This window comes from Bos javanicus, chromosome 21 (assembly GCF_032452875.1).
Source record: "Bos javanicus breed banteng chromosome 21, ARS-OSU_banteng_1.0, whole genome shotgun sequence".
NCBI lineage: Eukaryota > Metazoa > Chordata > Mammalia > Artiodactyla > Bovidae > Bos > Bos javanicus.
The window spans coordinates 32,098,797-32,126,034 of record NC_083888.1 but is presented as its reverse complement, the minus strand read 5'-3'; the positions used below and the strand labels follow the sequence as shown (position 1 = coordinate 32,126,034).

The 27,238-nt window shown below is 37.2% G+C and overlaps 1 protein-coding gene across 14 annotated transcripts in view; it reads left to right on the top strand.

Moving 5' to 3' along the window:
- PEAK1 (pseudopodium enriched atypical kinase 1) overlaps positions 1 to 27,238 on the top strand; it is a 313,439-nt gene that overhangs the window by 4,220 nt on the left and 281,981 nt on the right. For 3 of the 14 annotated variants that reach the window (XM_061394749.1, XM_061394751.1, XM_061394750.1), the window contains exon 2: positions 22,672 to 22,791. The exons of the other annotated variants lie outside the window; for them this stretch is intronic. The gene's annotated coding sequence lies outside the window, so the exon portion shown is untranslated. The remainder of the gene's footprint in view (positions 1 to 22,671; positions 22,792 to 27,238) is intronic. 14 annotated transcript variants of the gene reach the window in all.

The window sequence follows — 27,238 nt, the reverse complement described above, 5'->3', positions numbered from 1 at the left end:
TGAGAGATATAGTGTTTTCAACAGAGGACTGAACAAATAGTATAGGTGAAGGAGATGCAAGGGATTTTAGAAAAGTTTACTGTCTCTCCCCCCTTTTTAAAATAAGATTTGGGGCGTATTTATTTGGGCTTGTAATGAACCAATGTAGAGGAGAAATTAAAGTGGGGTGGGGAGGAGAGAGATGGGGGGCAGAGGTGATTGATGGTGCCAGGATTTGGGAAGCAATAGTAAGGGATGGGATCCAAAGCATAGGTAGAGAAGTTGGCCTTGATTTTCCTTCTTCGTTGAGCATGAGGAAAAGAGATGAAATTGGAGGCAGTGTAAACAAGTTTCTAAATGATGGGGACAGGAGGGAGAATGAGTTGATGTGTCTTCTAACATTTTTGAGTACCTGCCTAGAATGAGGGGGAGCATGATAAAATAGGGGTTCTTAAAAAAGCATGTCAATAATATAATAGCTTAATAGCTTTCAAGGGAATGGGAAAGAAATAGATACATGACTAGGATAATGAAAAAGAATTGTTAGGCAGCATAGAGGGCCCATTTGAGGTTCTAGACCTCAGATTTGTAGGGATTCCAGTTTGCATGGTTTGATTTTTCTCCAGCACTGATCACTCTGGGTATAACTGAAGAAACTCACAAGAGCTCTAAAGGTAGGTACTGTTATTCTCCTTGATGGTGAGATAACAACTGAGGTTCAAACCCTGGTGATTCAGTTCGAGAGCCCAGGCTGTTGTGCACAGCTTTGTGCAGATGCCTGCTTGGTAGAGATACCTGAAGGGCAGTCGGCTGAGCAAATTAATGATGTTAAAAGGCTGTGACTGGAGTGAACTGTGGAGTCCAGGTTGGATCATGAGCAGAAATCATAGAAGAGGTGATTCAACTGGGAGAAATTGGGAGCTAGAGGTCAGTGTGAAGCCAAAGAGCTAGTGAGGAGGGAGCAAAAATATTAGCTTTTGTTTATGGCGTACCTACTACTATGTGTTATATACTTTAATGCCTTATTTCTCATTCTAACAAAAGTGTTATTAACCTTAACATCCATCCCTTTGTCATTCTTCTTGAATGAAGAAACCGAGGATTTAGAAAGGTTAAATCACATGTCTAGAGACACACTCTCAAGTGATAGAACCAAGATCTGAGCCTATTCTTTGCTCTCCAAACCATAGTCCTCTCTAGTGAGGAGTAAGAGAAAATGCAGTAATGATGCAAAGTGGTAGAGCAACACTGGGATATTAAATTTAGGACTTCAAAGGTGTATCATTCATTTATCCAGTGTTTGTTTAGCATTAAGTGTGCTGAACATTGTTCTAGGTGCAGAGGTTATAGTAGTGAACCAAACGGACAAAAATCCGTGCCCTGATGGACTTTACTTTCTGGAGAGAAAGACAGACATTAAACAAAATAAGTAACTTGTTATACAGTATTAGAAGGTGATGGATAAGTGCTGTAGAGAAAAATAGAGCAGGCAAGCAGGACAGGTATGCCAATGGGTATGTGCACTTTTAAAAGGATGTCTGGGAAGGACTTGGTGAGGAGTAAGCAGAGAATTTAAGAAGGAGGTAAGGGGGCACATTAGGTGGAAGAAACAGTTTTTTGCGTTGGCCCTGAGGCAGAAGTGTACTTCGTATATTCCAGAACACTAGGAGGGCGTTGTGCCTGGACTGGAGTGAATAGAAGAGTAACAGTGAATAGAATGGAAGAGTAGAAAGTGGTTTAGTTCAAGAAATAACTGGGTCCAGACTACATAGAGCCTGTAGAACACTGGAAGGGCTTGGGTGTTTACTTTTTGAGATAGAAACCATTACAGGATTTTAAGCAAAATGACATGGTCAGATTTATGCTTTTAAAACTCCACTCCAGCTACTGTGTTAAAAGCGTTCTAAAACAGTGAAGAGTAAAAGCAAGAAGATCAGTTAGGAGGCTCTCTTTAAAAATCTATTTGAGAGTTAGTGGTGTCTTACATTAGGAAACTGATAAGAAATGATTGGATTTGGATGTATTTTTAACTTTTTATTTTGAAATAATTTTAGATTTATAGAGGAGTTGCATAGATAATGCATAGAGTTCCTTAATGTCTCAGCATTATTGACATTTTGGACTAAATAAACCTGTGTTGTGGGGGTTGTCCTGTGCTATATAGGATGTTAGACAGATCCCTGGCCTCTGTCCATAGGTGGCAGTACCATCCCCCTGTTGTAACAATCAAAAATGTCTTTGGACATTACCAAATGCCCCCTATGGGGCAAAATTGCTCCTATTAAAAATCATTGCCATATACCCTTCACCTTTTTCCGCCTAATATTAATATCTTACATAACCACAGTACATTTGTCAAGCTAAGAAGTTAATATTGGTACAGTGCTTCTGCCAAGCTGCAGACTTTGTGTTTCACCAGTTTTTCCACTAATATCCTTTTTCCATTGCATTATCCAAACCAGGATACTACATTGGTTTTAGTTGTCGAGTCTCCTTTGTCTCTTCTAATGCATGAGTTTCTTGGTTTTTCCTTACCTTTTATGACCTTGATGCTTTTGAGTACTGGTCAAGTATTTTTATAGGATGTTCCTCAGTTTAGATTTTCTGATATCTTCTCATGATTAGTTACAGAATTTTGAGGAAGAACACCACAGAGTAAAGTTCCCTTGTTAATATACCTTCTTATCAACATGGCATCACTGGGCGATCACTTAGGTAAGGTAGTTTTTGCCAGATTTTTGCATTAGAAAGTCATTATTTTCCCCCTTCCATACACTGGTCGTTAGAAGCAAGTCATTAAATTCAGCTTACACTCAAGGGGAGGGGAATTAAGCTCTACTTCCTGGAGGGAGATGTATCAAAGAATTTATGGACATATATTAAAACCACCACAGTAACTGGTAAATATTTTGAGGGAGATACTTTGAGCTTTTGCCAGTATCCTGTTTCTGCTACTTTTAGCATTCACCAATAATCTTGCCTGTAGTAATTATTGCTGTGATGTTCTAAATGTACTGTTTATTTTCCCTCATTCTTACTACATTTACTGATTGGAATTCTTCTGTAAGGAAGGTTTGTTCCTTCTCTATCTTTTTATCTATCTAATCATATCAGTTCTAATTCATGGATACTTTATTCTTAGGGTTATAATTCAATTGGTATCATTATTTCTTTTATTGCCCAAATTATTCCAGCTTTGCCCACTGGGAGCTCTTTTAGTTGACTTCTGTGTCCTTTTGATACGCTCCTGTCCTTTGTATGTGTACGTGTTACGCTTCTTTATTCTCTGGCACTACTAGATGTTTCAGGCTTATCTTGTATCTTTCCTGCCTCAGCCCTAGACTCATTTCTTTTCACCAAACTCTCATTCCTTTTATTGGAGAATGGTATTTTGAGGTCAAGATCTGGATGCTAGGTGTGCTTGTTGTTAATGGGATATCACTTCTGCTAGATGCTCTCTGTGGACAGAGCTAGGAAATATATGTATGCTTACTAATCTGTGTATCCACACATACCTCTATTTATTTCTGTGTGTAAAATGTATCTCTGACCCTAACTAGGTATGTTTTGATCCAACAGGGTTTGCTGATGAATGTGGAATGTGAAAAGAGAGACATCAAGGATGACTCTAAAGTTTTTGGCTTAAGCAACAGGAAGGGTGGAGTTGTCATTTTCAGAGACGGGAAGACTATGAGCAGAGCAGGTTTCTGGGTAGAATTCAAGAGTTCCGTTCCAGACTGGCTACATTTTTGAGTTGTCTAATAGACATGCTAATTGAGATGTCAAGTCAGCAACTGAACAAATGAATCTATAGTTCAGAGGAGGGTGATGATCTAGGTTGTATACATTTAGAAATTATCAGTATAGATGAGATCACCTGAGTTGAGTGTAGTTAGAAAAGAGATTCAAGGACTGACCACAGGGCATCCCAGTTAGAGAGATGAGGAGGAATAGTTCTGTAAAATGGTAAGGATTGGGGTGGGACTTTAGGATGGATTTCATATCTGTTATTAATAAACAGTTTGTCAGTACCTATTATTTGCAAGGCACTGAGCTGTTTCAGGAGTTAGCATTGAGCCATAAATTTATAATCTAGGATGAGACAAATTACAGACTGAAAAAGAAAATAGCAGTGGAAGGCAAATACCAGATAATGGTTCAAATACATACTAAAAAAGCTAGTTAGAGGACATAGGCATCAGAAAAAATAAACTCAAGCATGTGCCAGCTACATATAAACACTGATATAAATATGTACCAGATAAGAAGCTTGTCAAGGTTTCAAGCACGCACTAGCAATTATCAAACGGAGAATCTCTTCTGCATGTTGATCTTGGTTTCTTAAGTTGCTTCTGCTCTTGGTCCCCTGCCATTTTAAGGCCTCAGGTTAGTAATTGTGCCTTTAGTCATAGCTATCAATTAAGCAAGTGAACTGGTTAGGAGAGTTTCTGTTACACTTGACTTTTTAACTTTTATCTCTCTACCACCTTTCCAGAATCAATGGGATTAGACTTCAGACTGTTTAAAAATTTGTTTCAGTGTAAAATCAAGCAGAAGTGGCCTTCATCTTCTGTGAACATGTGACACTTTTGACTGCTGCTTTCATGGATCGTCTTCAGTTCAGTTCAATTGCTCAGTCGTGTCCGACTCTTTGTGGCCCCATGGACTGCAGCACCCCAAGCCTCTCTGTCCATCACAAACAGAGGTTACTCAAACTCATGTCCATTGAGTCGGTGATGCATCCAACCATCTCGTCCTCTGTTGTCCCCTCTCCTCCCTCCTTTAATCTTTCCCAGCATCAGGGTCTTTTCCAATGAGTTGATCTTCATATCAGGTGGCCAAAGTATTGCAGTTTCAGCTTCAGCATCAGTCCTTCCAATGAATATTCAGGACTGATTTCCTTTAGGATGGACTGGTTGGATCTCCATGCTGGCCAGGGAAATCAAGAGTCTTCTCCAATACCACAGTTCAAAAGCATCAATTCTTTGGCGCTCAGCTTTCTTTATAGTCCAACTCTCAACATCCATACATGAGTACTGGAAAAACCATAGCTTTGACTAGATGGACCTTTGTTGGCAAAGTCATGTCTCTGCTTTTTAATATGCTGTCTAGGTTGGTCATAACTTTTCTTCCAAGAAGCAAGCATCTTTTAATTTCATGGCTGCAGTCACCATCTGCAGTGATTTTGGAGCCCCCAAAAATAAAGTCTCTCACTGTTTCCATTGTTTCCCCATCTCTTTGCCATGAAGTGATGGGACCAGATGCCATGATCTTAGTTTTCTGAATGTTGAGTTTTAAGCCAACTTTTTCACTCTCCTCTTTCACTTTCTTTTTTTAAAAAAATTATTATTATTTTTTTTTTACTTTGCAATATTGTATTGGTTTTGCCATACATCAATATGCATCCGCCACGGGTGTACATGTATTCCCCATCTTGAACCCCCCTCCCACCTCCCTCCCCATACCATCCCTCTGGGTCATCCCAGTGCACCAGCCCCAAGCTTCCTGTATCCCGCGTCAAACCTGGACTGGCAATTCGTTTCTTATATGATGTTATACATGTTTTAATGCCATTCTCCCAAATCATCCCCCCCCCTTCCCCCAGAGTCCAAAAGACTGCTCTATACATCTATGTCTCTTTTGCTGTCTCGCATACAGGGTTGTCGTTACCATCTTTCTAAATTCCATATATATGCGTTAGTATACTGTATTGGTGTTTTTCTTTCTGGCTTACTTCACTATGCATAATAGGCTCCAGTTTCATCCACCTCATTAGAACTGATTCAAATGTATTCTTTTTAATGGCTGAGTAATACTCTATTGTGTATATGTACCACAACTTTCTTATCCATTCATCTGCTGATGGACATCTAGGTTGCTTCCATGTCCTGGCTATCATAAACAGTGCTGCTATGAACATTGGGGTACACGTGTCTCTTTCAGTTCTGGTTTCCTCGGTGTGTATGCCTAGCAGTGGGATTGCTGGGTCGTGTGGCACTTTCATCAAGAAGCTCTTTAGTTCTTCTTCACTTTCTTCCAAAGGATGGTGTCATCTGCATATCTGAGGTTATTGATATTTCTCCTGGCAATCTTGATTCCTGCTTGTGCTTCATCCAGCCCAGCATTTCTCATGATATACTCTGCCTATAAGTTAAATAAGAAAGGTGACAATATACAGCTTTGACATACTCCTTTCCCAATTTGGAACCACCTGGACATGTCCACAGTTTATTGTGATCCACACAGTGAAAGGCTTTGGCATAGTCAATAAAGCAGAAATAGATGTTTTTCTTGAACTCTCTTGTTTTTCGATGATCCAGTGGATGTTGGCAATTTATTGTGGATCACAATAAACTGTGGAAAATTCTGAAAGAGATGGGAATACTAGACCACCTGACCTGCCTCTTGAGAAACCTATTTGCAGGTCAGGAAGCAACAGTTAGAACTGGACATGGAACAACAGACTGGTTCCAAATAGGAAAAGGAGTACGTCAAGGCTGTATATTGTCACCCTGCTTATTTAACTTCTATGCAGAGTACATCACGAGAAACGCTGGGCTGGAAGAAGCACAAGCTGGAATCAAGATTGCTGGGAGAAATATCAATAACCTCAGATATGCAGATGACACCACCCTTATGGCAGAAAGTAAAGAGGAACTCAAAAGCCTCTTGATGAAAGTGAAAGAGGAGAGTGAAAAAGTTGGCTTAAAGCTCAACATTCAGAAAACAAAGATCATGGCATCCGGTCCCATCACTTCATGGGAAATAGATGGGGAAACAGTGTAAACAGTGTCAGACTTCATTTTTCTGGGCTCCAAAATCACTGCAGATGGTGACTGCAGCCATGAAATTAAAAGACGCTTACTCTTTGGAAGAAAAGTTATGCCCAACCTAGATAGCATATTGAAAAGCAGAGACATTACTTTGCCAACAAAGGTTCGTCTAGTCAAGGCTATGGTTTTTCCAGTGGTCATGTATGGATGTGAGAGTTGGACTGTGAAGAAAGCTGAGCGCCGAAGAATTGGTGCTTCTGAGCTGTGGAGTTGGAGAAGACTGTTGAGAGTCCCCTGGACTGCAAGGAGATCCAACCAGTCCATTCTGAAGGAGATCAGCCCTGTGATTTCTTTGGAAGGACTGATGCTGAAGTGGAAACTCCAGTACTTTGGCCACCTCATGCGAAGAGTTGCCTCATTGGAAAAGACTCTGATGCTGGGAGGGATTGGGGGCAGGAGGAGAAGGGGATGACAGAGGACGAGATGGCTGGATGGCATCACTGACTCGATGGACATGAGTCTGAGTGAACTCCGGGAGTTGGTGATGGACAGGGAGGCCTGGCGTGCTGCGATTTATGGGGTCACAAGGAGTCGGACACGACTGAGCAACTGAACTGAACTGAACTGGACATGTCCACTCATGTCCAGTTGCTTTTTTACCTGCAAACAGATTTCTCAGGAGGTAGGTCAGGTGATCTGGTATTCCCAACTCTTGAAGAATTTTCCATAGTTTGTTGTGATTCACACAGTCAAAAGCTTTTATGTAGTCACTGAAGCAGAAGTAGATGTTTTACTGGAACTCTCTTGCTTTTTCAGTGATCCAGCAGATGTTGGCAATTTGATTTCTGGTTCCTCTGCCTTTTCTAAATCCGTGAGCATCTGGAAGTTCACAGTTCACATACTGTTGAAGCCTGGCTTGGAAAATTTTGAGCATACTTTACTAACATGTGAGATGAGTACAATTTTGCGGTAGTTTGAACATTCTTTGTCATTTGCCTTTCTTTGGGATCGGAATGAAAACTGACCTTTTCCAGTCCTGTGGTCACTGCTGAGTTTTCCAAATGTGCTGGCATATTGAGTAAAGCACTTTCACAGCATCATCTTTTAGGATTTGAAATAGCTCAGCTGGAATTCCATCACCTCCTCTAACTTTGTTCGTAGTGATGCTTCCTAAGGCCACTTGACTTCGCATTCTAGGATGTCTGGCTCTAGGTGAGTGATCACACCATTGTGATTATCTGGGTTGTGAAGATCTTTTTTATATAGATCTTCTGTGTATTCTTGCCATGTCTTCTTAATATCTTCTGTTTCTGTTAGATCCATACCATTTCTGTCCTTTATTGTGCCCATCTTTGCATGAAATGTTCCCTTGGTATCTTTAATTTTCTTGAAGAGATCTCTAGTCTTTCCCATTCTATTGTTTTCCTCTATTTCTTTGCATTGATCACTGAGGAAGGCTTTCTTATCTCTCCTTGCTATTCTTTGGAACTCTGCATTCAAATGGGTATATCTTTCCTTTTCTTCTTTGCCTTTTGCTTCTCTTCTTTTCACAGCTATTTGTAAGGCCTCCTCAGACAACCATTTTGCCTTTTTGCATTTCTTTTTCTTGGGGATGGTCTTGATCCCTGTCTCCTCTACAATGTCACGAACCTCTGTCCATAGTTTTTCAGGCACTCTATCTATCAGATCTAGTCCCTTAAATCTATTTGTCACTTCCACTATAATCACAAGGGATTTGATTTAGGGTGTATATGAATGGTCTAGTGGTTTTCCCTACTTTCTTCAATTTAAGTCTGAATTTGGCAATAAGGAGGTCATGATCTGAATCATGGTCAGCTCCAGGTCTTGTTTTTGCTGACTGTATAGGGCTTCTCCATCTTTTGCTGCAAACAATATAATCAGTCTGATTTTGGTATTGACCAGCTGATGATATCTATGTGCAGAGTCTTCTCTGGTGTTGTTGGAAGAGGGTGTTTGCTATGACCAGTGCATTCTCTTGGCAGTACTCTATTAGCCTTTGCCCTGCTTTATTCTGTACTGTAATGCCAAATTTGTCTGTTACTGCAGATATTTCTTAGACACTCGTATTTGTCATTTTACTAAATTCATATCCAAATGTGATCATGGAATTTTAAAAGTAATTTAAATGTGTAACATAGTAAACCTAGGTTTAAGTAAAATATTTTAATTTTAGCTCTGTTGCACTAAAAATGGATAGGTTTCATTGCCAGCCATTAAAAGGTGATATGGCATGAGACATGCAGATGTATTTACTCAGTAGTAGTTTTTTGATCACTCTCTAGGACCTGTAAGAGAAATGAGGGGTATATCTACGTTAGAAACATAAGGGGCAAAAAGATCACAGGATTCCATTCTCAATTCTGCCACTGAATGGTTGGCAAAGCTGTTAACTATTTGTATGTACAGTATGTTGTATTTATTAATTGTGGAAAGCTTTATTGTATTCATATGCTGAATAAAAAAAGACTCTGCCTTGAGTGTAAAGACTATGTCTTATTAGCACAATGCCTAGCATGAAATGGATACTCAGATGGTTGTTGAATGAAGGAGTTACATAAAATACTTGACTGTTACATTAAGACATAAAGAGTTATTTAGCTTGCTCAAGTAACCTTAAGGTATTAAAAACTTTGTTTGTGTAATTCAGATTTAGGGCAAAGTAAAATAACTGTGTGTTAACATTCTCATTTTAGCCTAAGCTAAACAAACAATGGACTTCCCTGGTGGCTCAGATAGTAAAGAATCTGCCTGCAATGCAGGAGACCAGGGTTCCATCCCTGGAGGAGGGCATGGCTCAGATGATGAAGAATCTGCCTGCGATGTGGGAGACTCAGGTTCAATCCCTGGGTTGGGAAACTCCCCTGGAGAAGGAATGACAACTCACTCCAGTATTCTTAACCTGGAGAATTCCACGGACAGAGGAGCCTGGCAGACTACAGTCCATGGGGTCACAAAGAATCATGACATGACTGATTGACTAAGACTTTCACTTTCAAACAAACAATACTACTCTTAAAAACATGATCCTTATCTTTCAAGTAATTCATAATCCTGTCCTCTTTGAGTAGTCAAGAATTCTATTCAGGAATTAGGCTGCCTGAATTTGAATCTTGGCTCAACTGATTACTATCCATGGGATCTGAAGTTGGTTTAACTGTGCTTCAGTTTCCTCATTTGTAAAATGGGAATAATAATATAACTACTTGATGGAATTGTGAAGTGATGTAACAATATGTAGCAAGCACATGTTTGATATATAGTATTCAATTAATTTTAACTGTTATTCTAAAAATGTTGAGAGACTAATATTTTAAAATTTTGCATTTTCTAGAAAATAATGTTTGCTGAGTGATAGCTAAAGGGAAAAAAAAAAAAAAACTCTGTGAACAAGAAAAGAAGACTGATGGAAAATAAAGTTATAGTAATGTGTTGAAACTATGAAAGATAGGTTTTCTACTTTTTGCTACATCTATTTTTCCCCTCTTCATTTGCTTAGCAGATTTTTATTAACTATTTTACTATAAGACACTGGGCTTTCATGAGCATATTACTTTTTAAGAGTCAACATTGCATTGTGGTTAAGAACATGAATTCTGGACCCAGATTGCCTGAGATTGAATCATCTTGGGGAAATTACTCTCTATGCCTGAGTGTTCTCATCTGTGAAATTGGGATATTGATGGTACCTACCTCAGAGAGTTCATGAGCTAATAATTGAACAGTGTTTAAAATAATGCATGGGGTGTAGTAAATGTCTTGTGTTGTTGAATAAAATAAAGAATGGTAGAAATATAACATTTGAAAATTAATGAAAGATTTTAGCTTTATAGGTTCATCCATACTCAGTAGACTATTTGTTTTCTTATAGTTGAGAAAAGTTTTCCTCTTAATCCCCTGTGTCTGCCTCCATGGTAGAGAAGCAGGAAAACAGTTTTCTTGTAAATCCTTTATATGATAGGAGCACTTTTCATAGTTTAGAATTAGGTTCCCCCCCACCCCCACCAATAATTTTCATAAGAGATTGAGTTACTTTTGTTATTACAAGACAAGATGCCGTGATGTACCTCTTAAATATTTTGAAATAATGAGTTGAATATTTCAAATTCTGAGAAACTGCCTTCTTCCCAGGTGTGAAACAATTTTTATAGATTTTATTTGGGTATGAAGTAGGAGTAATTGTGGGAGTTTGTGTGAAAGATTTAAGGCATTGGAGAAGCAATAAAATGTATTTTCCTGATGTCAGTTCTCTCTTTGACTTGAAAAATTGTTTTTGCAGCAATATCCCTTGACTGTTTTTCAGCATTTGCCTTTGAGGACTGGCTGCATTCACAATGTTAAACCTCACAACTAAATACTTCAGATGGACTGCCATTTCTTAATTCAGCTATGGTCCTGACCTGAAGTTAAAAGAGGTTGTTGGCTTCCAGATTCAATGAGGAAGTTAATAATAAGGAGAGAAGAGGATCCTGTAGTTTGACGATCTTTTTCTTCTGTATAGATTAAGACAAAGTTTACATTGTTTCTTATATACCCCTTTCCTCACATATGTTGCTTGTGGAATGATAGCATCAGTGAATATGTAAATTATGCTATCAGCAGTCTAGAAATAATATGGTAGTTCCTAATTTAGGAAGTTGAACTTTAATTATTGACTTAGATTTTATTTCACATGTAAATGTTTATTAAACACGCAAATAAAGTTTGAATTCTATTATAAATGCAACTTGTAGTTCTGTTGTCAGTTTTGCATTCCAAAAGTCTATTAAAAAAACTCATCATCTAGAAAAGGGAGTGTTTTATAATGTTTTGTAAAAGGCAAAAAAAAAAAAAAAAAAAGCTGCATGAATGTTAATCCTCTCTTCTCTTATCTCCTATAGGACTACATGGTCTGGGTTTTTATGAACTAGCTCTCTGACTAGGAAACTCAATCCTACTGTACGGATTTCCCTCTAATTTTCTCTCTCTTGGCTTCAGATTTGAAGTAGAGTTTGGTATTATCTATTACAGATTATCTATTATCTATACATCTTTAAATTTTATGATAAAAAAGTTAGCTTTTAAAAACAACAGTTTCAGATATACAACCTTATAATTTGATATCTATATATACTACAGAGTGATCACCATCACAAGTCTAGTTCCGTTCATTACCATTCAATTGACTCCCTTCACCCACTTCCTTTACCCACCCCTTAACCCCTTTCCCCTCTGTTCTCTATATTTTTGAGTTTGTTTTGTTATATTTTGTTTATTTTTTTGTTTTCTTAGATTCCACGTATGAGTGAAATCATATAGTATTTTTCTTTTTTCGTCTAACTTATTTCACTTGGTATAATACCTTTGTGGTCTATCCATGTTGTCACAAATGGCAGGATTCCATTTTTTTTCCATGGTGAGTTAATAGTCCATTTTATATGTATTTGTGCTGTATCTTTATTCATTCATCAGTGGACAGTTGTTTCCATATATTGGCTACTGTGAATAGTACAGCAGTGAAGTGTATACAGTAGTACAGCAGTACCTGGCTGTGTGTATATATATATCTTTTCAATTAGTGTTTTTATGTCTGTCGGTGGGGAATAGCTGAGTCATACAGTAGTAGTATTAAGTTGTTTTTGTTTTTGTTTTCAGAAATCTCCATAATGTTCTCCACAGTGGGTCCACCAATTTACAGTCCCATTAGCATAGTACAAGGATTCCCTTTTCTCCACATCCTGTCCAACATTTGTTGTTTCTTGTCTTTTCAATGACAGCCATTTTAACAGATGTGAAATAATATCTCATTGTGGTTTTTGATTTGCATTTTCCTCACAGTGATGTTGAACATCTTTCTGTTTGCCTATTGGCCGTCTGTATGTCTTCTTTGGAAAAATGTAGTCAGATCCTCCTCCCATTTTTAAATCAGGCTTTTATTGGTTTGTTGTTGTTGTTCTTGTGTGAGTTCATTATATATGTTTTGGATATTAACCTCTTTTTGGATATGTGATTTGCAAATATCTTTCCCCATTCAGTAAGTTTCCTTTTTGTTTTGACGATGGTTTCCTAAAAGCAGAAGCTTTTTTAGATTGAATTCCCACTTGTTTATTTTTTCTTTTGTTTCCTTTGCCTTTGGAGTCAGAACACGTAAAATATTGCTAAGACTGGTATCAGTGAAGTTGCTGTTTTTGTTTTCTTCTAGAAATTTTATGATTTCAGGTCTCACATTCAAGCCTTTAATCCTATTTTGAGTTAATTTTTGTGTCTGATATAGGGTAGTGGTCTTGTTTCATTCTTTTGCATGTGACTGTTCAGTTTTCCCAGTACTGTTTATTGAAGAGACTGTCCTTTCTCCACTGTATGTTCTTTACTCCCTTATCATAAATTAATTTCCCTATGTGTGAGTTTTTTCTGGTTTCTTAATTCTGTTCTGTTGATCTGTGTGTACGTTTTTGTGCCAGTACCATACTGTTTTGATTACTAAAGCCTTGTAACATAGTTTGAAATCAAGGAGCATGAGATTTCCAGCTTAGTTTTTTCTCAGTGTTATTTGACTATTTGTGATTTTTTTTGTGTTTCCATGCAAATTTTAGAATTATTTGCTTTAGTTCACTGAAATGTGCTGTTGAAATTTTGATAGGGATTGTATTGAATTTGTAGATTGCTTTGGAGGATTAAAAAGAACATTTTAACAATATCTGTTCTTTAAATCTATGAATACAGAATATCTTTCCTCTGTGTGTGTGTGTGTGTGTGTCTTCTTCAGTTTTTTTCTCTATGTTTTATATTTTTCATTGTACAGGTGTTTCACCTCCTGGTTAAATTTATTTCTGGGTATTTTATTCTTTTTGATTCTGTTGTAAATGAGATCATTTCCTTCATTTCTCTTTCTTATAATTTGTTATTAGTGTATAGAAATGTCACAGATTTCTGTGTATTGATCTTGTATCCTTTGACTTTACGGAACTTATTTATTAGTTCTACATGTTTTTATGTGGATTCTTAGGGTTTTTTGTATATAGTATCATGTCATCTACCAAATAGTGATAGTTTTACTTCTTCCTTTCTACTTTGGATGACTTATATTTCTTTTTCTTGCCTAATTGCTATGGCTAGAACTTCCACTTTTAATTTGTTTTTCTTGCCTAATTGCTGTAGCTAGGACTTTGGCCACCTGATGCAAAGAGCTGACTCCTTGGAAAAGACTCTGATGCTGGGGAAGGTTGAGGGCAGGAGGAGACGGGGATGACAGAGAATGAGATGATTGGATGGCATCACTGACTCAATGAACATGAGTTTAAGCAAACTCCAGAAGATGGTGAAGGACAGGGAAGCCTGGCATGCTGCAGTCCACAGGGTTGCAAAGAGTAGACACGATTGAGTGACTGAATAACAAAAACTTCTGATACTATGTTGAATAAAAGTGGCAAGAGTAGGCATCCGTGTCTTGTTCCTGGCCTTAGAGGAGAAGCTTTCATCTTTTCACCATTGAGTAGGATATTAGCGTGGCTTTGTCATATATGGCCTTTGTTGTGTGGAAGTAAATTCCCTCTATGTTGAGAGTTTTTTTTTTATCATAAATAGATCTATTGAGATGATCATATGATCTTTATCCTTCATTTTGTTAATGTATCATGTTGATTGATTTTGTATATGTCCAAGCATCTTTGCATCTCTAGACTAAATCCCACTTAACCATGGTATAGGATCCTTTTAATGTATTGTTGGATTCAGTTTGCTAGTATTTTGTAGCATATTTTTGCATCTATGTTAATCAAGGATACTGGCCTTTAATTTTCTTTTTTTTTTCTTTCTTTTTTTATATTGTTGTTGTCTTTGGTTTTGGTATCATAGTAATGCTGGCTTTGTAAAATGAGTTTGGAAGGTTTTCCTCCTATTCAGTTTTATTTGGATAGTTTGGGAAGGGTAGTCTTCTTTGAATATTTTATAGAGTTTACCAGTGAAGCTGCCTGGTCTTGGACTTTTGTTTGTTGGGAGATTTTTGATTACTGTTACAATCTTCTTGTTAGTAACTGATCCATTCAGATATTATAATTCTTTATGATTCATGCTTGGAAGATTATGTTTCTAGGAATTTATCATGTCTTCTAGTTGTCCCATTTGTGGACATTGTTCATAGTAGTCTCCTATGATCCTTTGTATTTTGTGTTATCAGCTGTAACTTCTCTTTTATCTCTGATTTAATTTGAATTCTGTCTTGAGTTCTTGGTTAGTCTTGCAAAAGGTTTGTTGATATTGCTTATCTTTTCTAAGAACCACTTTTTAGTTTCATTGATATTAAAAATTTTTTATTCTATTTCATTTATTTCTTTTTTTTCCATTACCAAAATCATTTTTATTTAATATTTGTATTCAAAGTAAGAAAACTACTTTTATAGAATACTTTTTTTTCATTTTGTAACAAAAGCATTTTGGTTTCAAAACTTGTCTGTCCAATTTAAGTACATGATTGTGGCAACTCAGTACTAGTGTTCTTCAAACTTTTCTTTTACATTTAGAGGATTTATATAATCTGAATTACAGTTAAATTCTGCATATTGATTCATTTGGAAAATGTGTAGCTATTTGTATTATGAAGAGTTTCCACTTGAACATAAATTCTTGTACATGTCTTGCTAGATCACAAATAAGCTTTTCCTTTCTTTGGTGCTACAAATTCCACTTCTTCAAATGCAGTGTCATATTGATAAATTATGTAAACTACACAGCCATTTTTTCTGTCTTAGATTATTGAACATTTGGTAAGCATGTTTTTTGTTCAAGAAAATTTTCAATTAACAGTACAGTAAATCTTTATAGCATTTGTACATAACACAACCAACAAAAATTGGCAGAGAACACAAGATCATTAAATTCATTATTTCATTTATTTCTAAACTGATCTTTATTATTTCATTCCTTCCACTGATTTTGAGCTGCATTTGTTCTTTTTCTAGTTCCTTTAGGTGTGAAGTTAGATTGTTGATTTATTTTGTTGTTGATTTGTTTCTTGAGGTAAATCTGTATTGCTGTAAACTTTTCTCTTAGAACTGCTTTTGCTGCATCCCATAGATTTTGATATGTCAGGTTTCTGTTTTCATTTATCTCTAGGTATTTTTTTTATTTCTTCTTTGATTCCTTTGTGACCCATTGGTTGTTCAGTTGTGAGTTCTTTAATCTCCATGTTTTTGTGTTTTTTTCCCTTTTTTTTTTTTCTTGTGATTGTGTTCTAGTTTCATAGCACTATAATCAGAGAAGGTGCTTGACATGATTTCAGTCTTCTTGAATTTAGTGAGATTTGGTTTGTGACCTGATATGTGATCTGTCCTGGAGAACGTTCCCATGTGCTTTTGAGAATTTGTATTCTGCTTTTGGATGCAGTGTTCTATGTCCATTAAGCAAATCTGGTTTAATATATCATTTAGTTTCATTGTTTTCTTATTGATTTTCTTTCTGGATGGTCTATGCAGTGATGTAAGTAGAGTGCTAAGTTCTCTAGTATAATTATATTGCCTTCAGTTTCTCTCTAAGTTCATTAATATTTGCTTTATATATATCATGGTGCTTCTGTGTTATGTGCATATATATTTATAAATGTTGTATCTTCTTGCTAAATTAACCCCCATCATTATTATGTAATGCTCTTCTTTGTCTTTTATTGAAATATTAGTTTTGAAATCTATTTTGTCAGAAAGTATAGCTACTCCAGCTTTCTTTTCACTCCTATTAGCCAAGGAATATCTTTTTCAACCCTTCACTTTCAGTCTCTATGTGTCTTTTCTTCTGAAGTGACTCTGGTAGGCTACATATAGATGGGTCTTGTTTTTTCATCCATTCAGCCACTCTTTGTCTTTTGATTGACAAATTTAGTCCATTTACTTTTAAAGTAATTATTGATGGATATGTACTTATTGCCATTTTGTTAAATGTTCTGTAGTTGGTTTTGTAGTTCTTCTTAGCTCCTTTCTTCTCTTCTGTCTTCTTTTGTGTTTTGGTGGTTTTCTTTAGTATTTTATTATTCTTTTTTCATGTTCTTTTGTGTGTGTACTATACTTTTTTGTGTGTGTGTGGTTGCTGAAAATTTCACATATGACATCCTAGGTAAGTAGCAGCCAGTTTTAGCAAGGCTTTGGAATTTGTTCCAGTTTATCTTTTTACCCCTTCCCTCTGATGTTTTATACTTTTGATGATACATTTTCTATCTTATTTTATACATCCCTTAAGATTATAAGTTTTACTCTTGCTACTTGTCTTTTAACTTTCATGCTTGCTTTATAAGTGATTGATTCACCATTTTTATTATGTATTTGGCCTTTTCCAGTGAGATTTTTACTTTCATGTGTTTTCTCATTATTAATTATTTCCAAATCTTTTCAGGTTAAAGAAGTCTTTTAAATATTTCTTTTAGGGCTGGTTTAGTGATGATGATTCCTTTAGCTTTTGCTTATCTAGGAAACCCTTGATCTCTCCTTCAATTCTGAATAATAACCTTATTGGGTAGACAATTTTGGTTGGAAATTTTTCCTTTTCAGCACTTTGAATATGTCATGCTACTTCCTTCTGGTTGAAGGAAGTTTTTACTGAAAAATCTGCTAAAAATCTTATGGCATTTCCCTCATATATAGCAAGTTGTTTTTCTCTTGCTGCTTGTAGGATTCTCTCTCTATCCTTAACTTTTGCCATTTTAATTGTAATGTATCTTTGTGTGTGTCTCTTTGGCTTGAGCTTATTTGGAACTCTCTGGCCTTGCTGAACCTGAATGTCTATTTCTTTCCTCAGATTAGGGATATTTTCAGTCACTCTTTCTTCAAATAATTTTTTGGGCCTTTTCTTTGTCTCTTCTTCTAGGAGTTGAAGATTAACAAATGTATCTCCCTCACCTATGGGCAATGGACTTTATTGTTTTTTCACAGGTTTTCAGGTCTAGTCAATTTATGGATGAGCCATTTAAGACTATGTTTTCTGTTCTGTAGTTTTCCTGGGCATATTCTCTGTTAATATTCAAAGCCAGGTCTTTGCAGGACCTAGGAGTTGGTTTGCTTGATATGAAGCTTGAATCTCTTGCTCCTGAGGGAAATGATTTGTTCCTTGATGATCCCTCCCAATTGTGAATCACTGAGTGTGGGGTGTGGGTTTTTTCTTTGGTGAGACTGTGTCTCTATCTATCTTCACAATCTCTTGCTGTTCTTTTATCCTTTGTTGAGGAGGTTCTGTTTATCCAGTTTTTAGGTCCCTTTCTGTTGGAATTATTCCATATGTAGCTATAGATTTGTTGTGTTCATCAGAGGAGGAGAGTTTAGGATCTTCCTACATCTCCACCTTCAACCCTGTCAATGTAGAAAAAATTGGGAAAATATAGAATAAGTGAAAAAGAGGAAATCTGTTACTCTACCATCCAGGGACAACTGGTACTAATAATTTGTTGCCTCACCCCACCTCCTTTGTTGTGCATGTATTACTTTTCAACATACCTAATTGACATCATACTGTTTATTGTAGAGGTATCATTAATGTATCAGATTAGTCAGTGCAGTAATCTGGTCATGCTGTGAGAAGCAGGCAGGGCTAAGACTGGCTGAGGAGACAGTACATTCATGCTCTATAGGAGGTTCTTTTCATTTAGAGGAATTGGTGTATTTCTCTTTTTCATATTGCTAAACTAAATTTGAATAACTTTACAAGCATGTTTGAAGCATCTCTACCTTTTATAATTTTATATCCTTTTTTTTTCTGGTAACATTTTCTCATATCAGAAAATCCTATATCTATATCCCCCTCCCTTTTGAACCTCCCTCCCATCTCCCTTCCTATCCCACCTCTCCAGGTTGATACAGAGCCCCTCTTTGAGTTTCCCAAGTCATACAGCAAATTCCCATTGGCTATCTATTTTACATATGGTAATGTAAGTTTCCATGTTACTCTCTCCATACATTTCACCCTCTCCTCTTGTCTCCCCATGTCCATAAGTCTTCAATATAAAAAAATTTTGAGCTGTTTTAGTCTTGTTTTTCTTACTAAGTCTTCAAATTCCAGTTTATATTTTCCACTTACGGCACATCAATTCAGACTAGCCATGTTTCAAGTGCTCTGTAGCCACATGTGGCTAGTTTTAGCACAGTCCTAGAGCATATAATTTTCTCCATAAGATGTGATAAAATAGCACTTTCCAGGTACTCTACAAGAGAAGAAAGCAGCAAAGCAAGGTTGCACTATGGATGTTGAGCTCTCATTTTGGTGTCTCGTGAAATTTTAAAACTTTGTCTCAATAAAATTACACATTCTTTTATTTATGGATCTTCATGTTACACATGCTAAGTTGCTTCAGTTGTGTCTGACTCTTTGTGACCTTGTTGACTAGCCCACCAGGCTCTTCTCTCCATGGGATTCTCCTGGCAAGAATACTGGAATGAGTTGCTGTACCCATTTCCAGGGGATCTTCTCAACCCAGGGATCAAACCTGTGTCTCTTAAGTCTCCTGCATTGGTAGGCTGGCTGTTTACCACTAGTGCCACTTAGGAAGCCCTCGTGTTACACAATAATGCTAAATTTGTAGTCGTCCAAAGGTTTGCTAGGTATAATACTTGAAGTTAATTCTCAGATAGTCAATAAAATCAATTCCTACTAAGGATTTTGGATAACAAAGAGTTTGCAAGAGTTTAAGTCCTGAAGAGAAATAAATTTTTATTAATCATGTACAGAAAACCTTTATGAAGTCAGGAACAAAGACATATAAACATTTATGTATTACATATGCACATGTAACTTATATATCTGTGTACACACACATACATATATATTTATCATAATTCTTATCATTACTTTTAAGGAACAGTAGCAATTAAAATCATTCTTTTCTTTCTAAAGTGAATTTGTGACATGGTAAGAAAGATGTGGCATGATTAGAGGTTAGTGGTATAAATTGAATGTATAAAGTAGAATATTAAAAATGCTTTGCTTTTAATTTGTGATCATAGGAAAAAAATTTCTTAACATCTATAAGCTTTTATTTTGTTCTGTAAAAATGGAGATAAGATTTTAATGTGGAGGCTGCTTTTTTTTCTCAATCTGATTTTTATTAACAAGTTGGATGAAGGAAGCCTAGAGGGATATACCTTATGCATTTACAAATGAATATTGAATAAATACACTAAATATTGAATTCAAAAGTTGAATATATGTACAAGAACTTTCTAAACTGAGAGTCCTACAAATGGAAGCTACTGAACTTGGTTTGTATTATTTCTTCTTATTTAAGGTATTTACTGGAATGTGAGAAGTATAATAATATTTGCCTTGTACAAACCATAGATAGGACTCTCTGTTGTGGTTGTATTTTTCCTTACCATTAATATTTTATCAGATTTTATCTTAAACATTAGATATATGTCTAAAATCTAGGGATTCCCTGGTGGCTCAGGGGTAAAGAATCTGCTTGCCAGTGCAGGAGACACAGGTCTGATCCCTGTCTGCAAAGATCCCACATGCTATGAAGCAACTAGGCCCAGGCGCCACAGCTACTGAGTCTGTTATCTAGAGCCTGGGATCTGCAACTACTGAAGTCCACACACCTTGAGCCCATGCTCTGCAACAAGAGAATCCACTGCCGTGAGAAGCCCACGCACTGCAACCAGAGAGTAGCTCCCTCTTGCCACAGCTAGCAAAAAGCCCACACAGCAGTGAAGACCCAGCACATCCCCCCACCAAAAAAGGTCTAGCACTTAAGCATCTTTACACCTGTTAATAGTATATATGCAGTTAGAAATTTTGTTGTTATTGTGAGATGGACATGACTTTTTACTGTACCCAGTCTTAAAGCTCATCCTGATCGAGACAAATGCAAGCTCATTGGATGCCAAAATTGTTTTGGAAGCAAAGTAGCAATATATAAACTTTCTGTAATTGCACACTTACTCGGTCATCTGTAGCAACTGAAAATTTGGCTATTTCCCATTTTTAGGGTACATTTCCCCATTTTTAGAGATATTTCTCATTCTTAGGATGTATTCATTTTTTCCTGTTAGGAATGAAGTAAGCAAGCCGCATGTGAGATAGCATGTGTAGTGTGACATATGCCTTGTTGTTTCCTGGGTGTGAGTGAGGAACTTTAGGGAGAAATTGAATGTTGGCAGTGTATGAGGACACTGAACTAAACGATACTGTCTGAAAGTAGTTGGCACACTTTTCTGTTTTTATTATACTCCACTTCTACCTTCACCTCAAACCTTTGAGTATCTTTGAATATTTGGAACAGAAAGATAACCCAATCATACTTGATTTTTTCCCCTCCTTTTTCTTTTTTAAATTTTATTTTTAAACTTTACAATATTGTATTAGTTTTGCCAAATATCGAAATGAATCCTCCACAGGTATACCTGTGTTCCCCATCCTGAACCCTCCTCCCTCCTCCCTCCCCATACCCTCCCTCTGGGTCGTCCCAGTGTACCAGCCCCAAGCATCCAGTATCGTGCATCGAACCTGGACTGGCGACTCGTTTCATACATGATATTATACATGTTTCAATGCCATTCTCCCAAATCTCCCCACCCTCTCCCTCTCCCACAGAGTCCATAAGACACTCTCAGTGTCCCTTTTGCTGTCTCATACACAGGGTTATTGTTACCATCTTTCTAAATTCCATATATATGCATTAGTATACTGTATTGGTGTTTTTCTTTCTGGCTTACTTCACTCTGTATAATAGGTTCCAGTTTCATCCATCTCATTAGAACTGATTCAAATGTATTCTTTTTAATGGCTGAATAATACTTCATTGTGTATATGTACCACAGCTTTCTTATCCATTCATCTGCTGATGGGCATCTAGATTGCTTCCATGTCCTGGCTATTATAAACAGTGCTGCGATGAACATTGGGGTACACGTGTCTCTTTCCCTTCTGGTTTCCTCAGTGTGTATGCCCAGCAGTGGGATTGCTGGATCATAAGGCAGTTCTATTTCCAGTTTTTTAAGGAATCTCCACACTGTTCTCCATAGTGGCTGTACTAGTTTGCATTCCCACCAACAGTGTAAGAGGGTTCCCTTTTCTGCACACCCTCTCCAGCATTTATTGCTTGTAGACTTTTGGATCGCAGCCATTCTGACTGGCGTGAAATGGTACCTCATAGTGTTATTAAGAGGTATATGCAGTGATAGTGTAGACCACTTGGCCAAATGAAAAATGAGTGATCTGTTGATTAAATGAAATGATTTGCTTCAGTACAAGGCAGGGAAGAGATACTTGCTCCTTCTCTTCCCTTGTTGATCTTTTCCCCCTAATGGCTAGAAGTGCATTTTTAAAGCAATTCTGATATGCAAAATTCTCTGCTTATTTCTATTCCATTCTAAATTTTACTCTTTGGTACCATGCTCTGGCACATGGGAAAGAGAGTTGAAATCTTGTCCTTTTTCTTTGATTTCATTTCTTATGTATCTTGCATCTGCTCATTCTTAGCTTAGAAAATACTAATAATAATTGGTTAAAATAAGAAGTTCATTTCATGACTGCTTGTTGTAATCTAGTCCTGAATAGTTTTTTTTTTTTTTTTTAATTAGGCCCTTAAAAATTCCAATCTAGATCAGCAAAATTTCCCAATGACAGTAAACTGGCATATTTAATATATACCAAATTGTAGCTCATGCATTTGACAATATGCTCTGCATTAAGTTTTGGTTCTTTGATGCTAGTGTCTGGCTGATGGAAGTTCAAATGAATAATAATCTATGAAAAATTAAAAAAATATGTTCCTTGCTGATTTGGGAATGTAGTTGAGCCATTAGCTACAACTTTTGCATTGAGTTTTTAAAGAAGCAGAAAAGGAAAATGATTTTAGTTGCATGAACTAGTTCTTTTGAAACCCTTAGCAGTTATTTTATGACTAGAGCAGATTGACTCTCATGGTGATATTTCCATTTCTGGTCCTTAGATATCATTTCTGAGAAGATATTGAAAGAGTAAGAAGACAATATATTCTTAGGGTTTAGCGCTACAGTTGAACCCCTGCTTGAATTGACAGCAGATTGAACTGTTCAGAGGAAAAGAAATGGTATGTATATATAGCAAGACTTTTCTCTAGGGAAGAAAAAAGAGATGCTCATTTTTATAAGGTGATTATTTTGGAGACAGTAGTTTGCAGTTTGAGGATATCTGTAAAGCACATTTATAATAAATGAATTACAGGTTATATATGAAAGCAGTTTTTATAGTGTCTAACCTAGTTCTGGGCTTCCCTGGTACCTCAGCTGGTGAAAAATCCACCTGCAATGCATGAGACACCGGTTCAATTCCTGGGTTGGGAAAATCCCCTGGAGAAGGGATAGGCTACCCACTCCAGTATTCATGGACTTGCCTGGTGGCTCTGATGGTAAAGAATATGCCTGCAATGCGGGGAGACTTGTGTTCAGTCCCTAGGTTGGGAAGATCCCCTGGAGGAGGGCATGGCAACCCACTCCAGTATTCTTGCCTGGAGAATCCCCATGGACAAAGGAGCCTGGCAGGCTACAGTCCATTGGGGCGCAAAGAGTCAGATATGAGACTGAGTGACTAAGCACAACCTAGTTCCAGTACCTATTCTAAGGTATTTTTAAATACGTCAAATATTTTGAAAATAGTATAGGATTTCTTTCTCTGATCTACTCCTTTTAGAGTTTAATTTTTCCAAGTTCTTGCCACTTATTATATAATGTAAGTATTTTGTTGGGTCTAAATGTTATTTCACATTTCTCCTTAAGAAGACATGCAGATGGCCAAAAAGCACATGAAAAGATGTTCAAGATTGCTAATTTGTAAAGAAATACAAATCAAACCTACAATAAAGCATCACTTCACACCAGTCAGAATGGTCATCTTTAAAAAGTCTACAAACAATAAATGCTGGAGAGGGTGTGTGTAGAAAAGGGAACCTTCCTACACTGTTGGTGGCAATGTAAATTGGTACAGCCACTACAGAGAACAGTATGGAGGTTCCTTAAAAAACTAAAAACAGAGCTACCGTATGATCCTGCAATCCCACTCCTGGGTATATATCTGTAGAAAACCATACTTTGAAAAGATACATGCACCCCAGTGTTCATTGTAATGCTCTTTACAATAGCCAAGACATGGAAGCAACCTAAATGTCTGTCAACAGATGAATAGATAAAGATGCTGAAGTAACTTAGCATAGCAAAGGCGATACAAGTGAACTTATTTACAAAACAGAAACAAATGCACAGACAAAGAAAACAACCTTATGGCTGCCAAAGAGGGAAAGTGAGGGGAGGGATAAATTAGGAGGGTAGGATTAACATACATACTACTGAGTATAAAATAATCAACAGGAACCTACTATATAGCACAGGGAACTCCACTCAATATTCTGCAATAACCTATATGGGAAAAGAATAAAACATATGTGTATATACAACTAAATTGCTTTACTGAACACCTGAAACTAATACAACATTGTAAAATCAACTATATTCCAACACAAAACAAAAATTATATTAAAAATGCTATGTTATTTATTCTGACTATTCAAATAAGATTGCTTCTTTCTGTAGGAATGTTAAGGACAAAATACCTAGTATTGGATGTTTATCTGGTTTTAGAGACAGTTTGGGAGAAGGCAATGGTACCCCACTCCAGTACTGTTGCCTGGAAAATCCCATGGATGGAGGAGCCTGGTAGGCTGTAGTCCATGGGGTCGCTAAGAGTCAGACACGACTGAGCAACTTCACTTTCACTTTCCGCTTTCATGCATCGGAGAAGGAAATGGCAACCCACTCCAGTGTTCTTGCCTGGAGAACCCCATGGACGGAGAAGCCTGGTAGGCTGCAGTCCATGGGGTCACATAGAGTCGGACACGACTGAAGCGACTTAGCAGCAGCAGCAGCAGCAGCAGCAGCAGAGACAGTTTAGAAATTTTTAAAAATTAAACAATAGATGAATATCTCAGAAGAAATTAAGTGATGCTGCAATATATATAGAAAAATGAGCCAAATTCCTCCTGCATGTCTCTCCCTTTCTTTATTTGCCACCTAGGGTAACCACTGCAGTGTTTAATATCCAGATCTTCTATTCTGTGTGTGTGTGCAGTCTTATTTTGTCTCTATATTTTTAACATATCTCATACATTGTTCTGTGTTCTGTCCTCTAGGTCAATAAGGAATATCTTTTTCATGTCAGTACATATAGTTTTGAGTTATTCTTTAACTGCTACACAGTATTCCTTAGCACTGAGTAGTAGTTTAAGTTTATTACATTTTAAAAAAATTAAAAATAGTGCTCTTGGAATAGACCCATTATGCACAAGCTTAGAGCTTTTAATCTGCAAATGGTGAAAACCATTATATTTCTCTATTTTTGTTTTCTATGTATGCAGAACACATTAAGTTTTTTTTTTTTAAATCAGAATTGTGAGAGGAAGCAAAAATTGATTAATCCATAGATGGATTATTTCAACTTCTTTTTAAAAATGCCTGGATTGTGTCATACTGTTTTAGGTACATGATTTAATGTCATTGAAACTGAGTTCCCACATGGGGTTGAGAAGAACAAAAAAGATTACAGTTTTTCTGCAGTGAGACAGGATGGATAAAAGCAGCTTATATCTAAGCTATACACATCTTCACTGATGAATGTGACCAGAAAGCCCATCCATGAAGGTAGGAACCCTGTATTTTCCTGTTTAGTGTTAGATCCCCAGCACCTCCATAGCATGATAAAACACGAAGATGTATGAATGAGTGAATGAGTGCATAAATGCCACATATATGAAGCATGTTAGTCTTTGAGCCATGAGTTGAAAATAACCGGGCAGTTAGGGCTGCAGAGATTGGCCTTGAATTGAATTGGTATTAACACATCTATCATGCTGAGCACTTAAGCTTTTTAGTAAATTATCAGAAATTTGAGTTATTTTTGCTCTCCTACTATGCTTAACTTTCTTTTATAAGTATTGCTTCTGTTTTTTCATGTGGATTAGCATTATCTAACTTATTACCTAAGTTAGTTTTACTTAGGTAAACTTTGGCCAAACCGTTCAAAATAAACAGTCATGATGAGTAGTTTTTGGTGTGTCTCCCACCAGTAGTTCCTATTTTAATTTTCCTTGTGTTAGTTTGAACACTGTTACTAACATTGTCAAGATATGGCAGAACTTAGGATTCTTTGCTAGTGATTTCCTTTTTCTATTTTGGGAACAGGTTCTAAAAAGAGATAAACAACCCAAGCTTCTGTGCCTTTGTCCTTTCCTTTTCTCTCTTCAGGAACTTGTAGGTGGGCACTGTTTTCCTAGCCTGAGGCAGAAACAGTGCCATCCAACTACATTGCTTTCATTTCAAGTTGGCATCAGCTTTGGCAGTAGTGCAGTAGTTTGGCCTGGTATTCTTAAGTTGTAGTTGAAAAGATTCCAGCATTCCTGCTATTCAAAGTAAATAGTGCCCCCTTACATCTTTTCCTCACATTTTTTTTCTTCCACTGAGAATTTAGGATGGTGCCAGCACCTTTTCCTCTTGTATTTGGAGTTGACCTTTATAGGTCCATTTAGACCCATATTTCTGTGACACTAGGAAATGAGCTCCATGATTGTGAGACCTCTTGTTCACAGGTGTATTCCAGCACTTAGAATACTGCCTGGATAGTATGTGAACAACCCTACCCAGAAGACTGAGTGACTCTTTAATGCGTAGAGCTTTTCAGAGCAAGGGATTGTGTTCCTATTCTTTTTGTGAAGCTTTGTTCATTCCTTATGGTCCAGCAATAGCATAATAGGGCTGGGCTGCCTCATAACCAATGCCATTTGCTGGGCTACTAAGAAAATTGCTATCGCTCAGCTTATCCAAGGATAAGGGGAGAGGTTCTAAATGAAGTTTTCTTCTGGGCCCTTGGACTTGGAATCCAAGGTCCCTGTGACATTAAACTAAATTCCTGGTGGAAGATTTTAGGGAGCCAGCTTTTTGGATGTATCCACAGAAGCAGAAGTTATTTTTTCGATTGCGCCATCAACTTGGTTGTTCAGCGTTTCTGGAATTACCCAGCGTACCTGTCTACTTGGTCATGTCCTAGCAAAACTGAGAAGCAGTTTATTTTTGTGTTTAAGAACTAAGGATCTGGAGCCAGACCTCCTTATTGGAATCTTGCACTGTCATTTCTCTTGTGTGCTGCTGCTGCTGCTGCTGCTGCTGCTAAGTGGCTTCAGTCATGTCCGACTCTGTGCAACCCCATAGACGGCAGCCCACCAGGCTCCTCCTCAGCCCACCTGGGATTCTCCAGGCAAGAACACTGGAGTGGGTTGCCATTTCCTTCTCCAATGCATGAAAGTGAAAGGTCAAAGTGAAGATGCTCAGTCGTGTCCAAGAGACCCCATGGAATGCAGCCCACCAGGCTCCTCCGCCCATGGGATTTTCCAGGCAAGAGTACTGGAGTGGGGTGCCATTGCCTTCTCTTATGTGTAATCTTTAGCAAATTACTTATTTTGTGTCTCAGTTACCTTATCTGTAAAATGGGAATAA